Here is a 5,993-nt window from a genome sequence, read left to right on the forward strand (position 1 = left end):
TGAGTGCATACATTATTTTTAATTTTTCATACTGGCCCCCCGTGGGAATCGAACCCACAACCCTGGCGGTGCAAACACCATGCTCTACCAACTGAGCTATATCCCTGCCAGCCATTCCCTCCCCTACCCTGGACGACGCTGGGCCAATTGTGCGCCACCCCATGGGTCTCCCGGTCGCGGCCGGCTACGACAGAGCCTGGATTCGAACCAGGATCTCTAGTGGCACAGCTAGCACTGCGATGCAGTGGTATCTACAGTATATGGTGTATAAGCTGTGGGCATTGTGGGGTTTGTATTACCATTGAGGGGTTCTTTCTATTTTCCTGAGTCTTGAACATCCATGAGGGTCTTTTGAAAAGAGAGCTTATTCTTTTTTGCCTGTTGATTATTTTGCTCTCTGACCAAATACATCCACTATTGCAGGGGTGGGCAGTCATACCCTGCAAGGGATGATATGGGTGCAGGTTTTGGTTTCAGCCACACAGTAATTCTACTTGACCAATTCTTGATGGAAAACTATGATTAGAATAGTAAAATTAGATGACCCTACCAATGGCAACACACTGCTATACTGTAACGCTATCAACCATGAAAATACACTAATTATGTTTGGTATGAAGCTAATTAGCAAAGAATAATTAACAAGCTTGTTTCAGCTGCTTGAATAGACCTCCCTAACAACAGACAGTAAATTAAGGGCTGAAGACTATTCTATAAAAACAGTCATGATTTGTTTCCATTCAAGAGTTGCCTTTATTACGATAAGACTCATGAAGGAACTTCATTAGCTCGCCACGTGTATGTATGTATGTATGTACTATATTAGTTTATTTTCGAGCAGCTTAACCTTCGGTTGTGGTGGTGATATCTGAAGTACTTGCATTAACTTGTGAGCTTTATGTTGCGGATCATGTGTCCTGTTTTGTAATGATACGATACCAGAAATGACACTGTTATTGCTATTTTCCATTATAATTGTAAAGTTGGTTGCTAAGTGTCTGTGTTATTGTAGTCTTTTGTAACCACATGGTGTAACTTTGGGAATGAAAGATGCGACAATCCTTTAAGCGTTGCTTAAGTGGTGGGGTGAAGCCGAAAAACGTGAAGTTGGTCGATCCCTGTCTAGTGGTGAGCAGATTTTTTTTTGGTATATGACAGTAAAACATTCTTATGCCACCTTCAATTCTTGCACATTTTCTCATAAATATATTTCAACACTCTGCAAATTTGCCAAACTGCTCAACATGGAACCAATCAGAACTCCCATACATACCCCTCCACTACAAGACCATGGTACTTGCCTACGGAGCAGCAAGAGGAACTGCCCCTCCCTACCTTCAGACTATGCTCAAACCCTACACCCCAACCCGAGCACTCAGTTCTGCCGCCTCTGGTCTCTTGGCCCTCCCGCTCAGCCCAGTCCAAGCTCTTCTTTTTCCTGGCACCCTTATGTATACTTTCAAGTAACTAGCTGCAAGCTTAAAGAAACATTAAATCATATACTTTGCATAGAAACCCAAATAAAAGCTTGTAGAGAAAGATGTGTGTATGTGTGTGTCATGTATGCAAGAATGGAGGTTTAAAAACTACAGCTGCAAATGCATACAGTGAGGGGAAAAAAGTATTTGATCCCCTGCTGATTTTGTACGTTTGCCCACTGACAAAGAAATGATCAGTCTATAATTTGAATGGTAGGTTTATTTGAACAGTGAGACAGAATTACAAAAAAATCCAGAAAAACACATTTTCAAAATGTTATAAATTGATTTGCATTTTAAATGAGGGAAATAAGTATTTGACCCCCTCTCAATCAGAAAGATTTCTGGCTCCCAGGTGTCTTTTATACAGGTAACGAGCTGAGATTAGGAGCACACTCTTAAAGGGAGTGCTCCTAAACTCAGTTTGTTACCTGTATAAAAGACACCTGTCCACAGAAGCAATCAATCAATCAGATTCCAAACTCTCCACCATGGCCAAGACCAAAGAGCTCTCCAAGGATGTCAGGGACAAGATTGTAGACCTACACAAGGCTGGAATGGGCTACAAGACCAGCGCCAAGCAGCTTGGTGAGAAGGTGACAACAGTTGGTGCGATTATTCGCAAATGGAAGAAACACAAAATAACTGTCAATATCCCTCGGCCTGGGGCTCCATGCAAGATCTCACCTCGTGGAGTTGTAATGATCATGAGAACGGTGAGGAATCAGCCCAGAACTACACAGGAGGATCTTGTCAATGATCTCAAGGCAGCTGGGACCATAGTCACCAAGAAAACAATTGGTAACACACTACGCCGTGAACGACTGAAATCCTGCAGCGCCCGCAAGGTCCCCCTGCTCAAGAAAGCACATATACATGCCAGTCTGAAGTTTGCCACTGAACATCTGAAGGATTCAGAGGAGAACTGGATGAAAGTGTTGTGGTCAGATGAGACCAAAATGGATGAGGCCATGTACTGTCAAATCTTGGGTGAGAACCTCCTTCCCTCAGCCAGGGCATTGAAAATGGGTCGTGGATGGGTATTCCAGCATGACAATGACCCAAAACACACGGCCAAGGCAACAAAAGAGTGGCTCAAGAAGCAGCACATTAAGGTCCTGGAGTGTCCTAGCCAGTCTCCAGACCTTAATCCCATAGAAAATCTATGGAGGGAGCTGAAGGTTCGAGTTGCCAAACGTCAGCCTCGAAACCTTAATGACTTGGAGAAGATCTGCAAAGAGGAGTGGGACAAAATCCCTCCTGAGATGTGTGCAAACCTGGTGGCCAACTACAAGAAACATCTGACCTCTGTGATTGCCAACAAGGGCTTTGCCACCAAGTACTAAGTCATGTTTTGCAGAGGGTCAAATACTTATTTCCCTCATTTTAAATGAAAATCTATTTATAACATTTTTTACATGCGTTTTTCTGTATTTTTTTGTTGTTATTGTCTCTCACTGTTCAAATAAACCTACCATTAAAATTATAGACTGATCATTTCTTTGTCAGTGGGCAAACGTAAAAAATCAGCAGGGGATCAAATACTTTTTTCCCTCACTGTATTAGCCAATACAGCATATCCAACACATGTAGCATACTTTGCAATACAATCTTCTCTAAAAACAGCTGGGCTGCCCAGCTAGCGAATATAAAAGTAAGTATTTTGAAGAAATGTGCAAGAACTGACATTGCCAACAAACGGAAATGTGTTCAGAATAAATAAATATACACAATATGTGAAAACCAGCTCCTCCCTCGCCAGGGACCGATCATCTTGAAAATTAAAGCAAATACAATGCTTCGGCCCACCTAGCAGTGTTGAGGTAGAAATGGCCCCTAAACACAGATCTAGGGTCTGGGGCCACAGGGGAGGACGGCTCATAATAATGGCTGGAACGGAGCAAATGGAAACTATGTGTTTGATATATTTTATACCATTCTACCTATTCCGCTCCAGCCGTTACCACGATACCGTCCTCCACAATTAAGGTGCCACCAACCTCCTGTGAGACCTGTACAAAGCATCTCAGAGTAGGAGTGCTGATCTAGGATCAGTTTTGCCTTTTGCATTATAATAAATAGACAGGGGGGGACCTGATCGCAGATAAGCACTCCAACTTTGAAACGCTTTATGATTACAGGCCCTGATTACCCAACACCAAATCCAAGCCTTAACCATTATGAGGATGGTAAAATATCTGACCTTTGGCCAGTAGTTAGGGGCAACTTCTACCCAGCACCACAGTCCACAGATGTCCCAATAACCTTGAAAAGCCTCCTTGCCTCATCTTCTTTCCTTCATTATTACTGATAGATGATAGGATTAGACAGATTTATTCAACTTTAATATCAGTGGTGCTGTAAAAAGGAGACAAGGGCTATTTGAACACCGTGCAGAGCCTGAGATTACTTACACTCTTTCTTCAGACGAGTACAGTATCTTGCTCATTATTTGATCTATTACATGTATATGTTATTCTCATTCTGGTGTTCTGGAGAATTATGTTCTATTGTAAATTTGATGGTTCAAATGTTTTGAAGAATACCCCCCACAAAACCATAGTGAAGAGTCTGAATCAAAGTGAAACAATTGAAATGATAAATGCCATAGTAAAAACCTGGAACTTTGAAGAAATTGAAATTAAGTGTATGATTATGTACAGGTAACTGACACAATAAAGGAAACACCAACATAAAGTGTCTTAATAGGGCGTTGGGCCACCACGAGCCAGAACAGCTTCAATGCACCTTGGCATAGATTTTACAAATGTCTGGAACTCTATTGGAGGGATATGACACCATTCTTCCACAAGAAATTCCAAAATGTTGTGTTTTGTTGATGGTGGTGGAAAACGCTGTCTCAGGCGCCACTCCAGAATCTCCCATAAATGTTCAATTGGTTTGAGATCTGGTGACTCAAACTCTGATTCAGATGGGTTGGGTTAAATGCGGAAAACACATTTCAGTTGAATGCATTCACTTGTACAACTGACAAGGTTTCCCCTTTTACTTCCCTTTCCCTTTCATTTACTCAAGTGTTTCCATTATTTTGGCAGTTACCTGTATATGTTTAAGCCTATCTGCCTTTTCACCTGAGTAGATCATATGTCATACAATCCTGTCTAAACTGTGTATAGGATGATAATAAAAAAATGTTTGTTTTTGATGAATTGGGATTTTGTAATGAATAAGATTCCAATGTATGTTTCTTTACAGTAACAGATATTTTGTATTTTAATGTGAAAATAAAAAACATAGCATTGAAAAGTATTTTGTGTATTCATTTCATCAGTGGGTGCAGATGTTTTGCCAACATCTTTGAGGCACCAGTGACTCAATATCACAGCCTGGTCTCATAGACTAGACGTAACATAGTAAAGGTAAATCCGGGACACTCAAATTAGTATATGTTATGTTTGATATGGTTACATAAGACAGATGGTTACTTAAGGCAAAAACAAAAGTACGGTGGTTGGTCGGGGTGGGTAGGCGTATAACACGAACATCAAGCAACCCAAAGGTTGCGAGTTTGAATCTCATCTCGGACAACTTCAGCATTTTAGCTAATTAGCAACTTTTCAACTACTTACAACTTTTTAGCTACTTTGCAACTACTTAGCATCTTAGCTAACCCTCCCCTAACCCTAATCTTAACCCTTTAACCTAACTCCTAAACTTAACCCTAACCTTAACCCTAAACCCTAGCCTAGCTAACGTTAGCCAGCTAGCTAACCTTAGCCACCTAGCTAGAATTCGTAAGATATCATACATTTAGCAAATTCATAACATATTGTATGTTTTGCAAATTCGTAACATATAATACAAATTGTAATTAGAATTGAAATTCGTAACATATCATACGAAATGGGTGATGGACATCCACAAATTAATACATACCATACGAAATTTAACATATCATACTCATGGGCGGCGCACAATTGGCCCAGCGTCGTCCAGGGTAGGGGAGGGAATGGCCGGCAGGGATGTAGCTCAGTTGATAGAGCATGGCGTCTGCAACGCCAGGGTTGTGGGTTCGATTCCCACGGGGGGCCAGTATGATTTTTTTTTATTTTTTATAATAATAATGTATGCACTCACTAACTGTAAGTCGCTCTGGATAAGAGCGTCTGCTAAATGACTAAAATGTAAATGTAAATGTAGTGTCTAGGATTAACGTAGAGAATAATACTAAATGCTTTGAGACCAGGTTGAATATCAAAGATTGGCAGACTTAATTCATGGCCAATTAAACCTCATTATTGTGCCAAATGTTGAGAAAAAAATTAGGAACATAGATAATTTCCTTATAGTCATAACAGCTAGGCCTATCCATCAAGCCTAGCAAGAAATTGCCACCCCCATCAGGTCTGAAATGACTGGCATTAGCCTATGTCAGGTTGTCTCAGGGGGAGGCGTGTCCAGAGCAATGATCCCGTTCATGGTGCTGAAATTGAGTACGTTATTTGCCGTGCATATTCTCAAAGTAGCCCATTTGATATCATAGGAGGCCTGGTT

Source organism: Coregonus clupeaformis, chromosome 6 (genome assembly GCF_020615455.1).
Source record: "Coregonus clupeaformis isolate EN_2021a chromosome 6, ASM2061545v1, whole genome shotgun sequence".
Classification (NCBI taxonomy): Eukaryota; Metazoa; Chordata; class Actinopteri; order Salmoniformes; family Salmonidae; genus Coregonus; species Coregonus clupeaformis.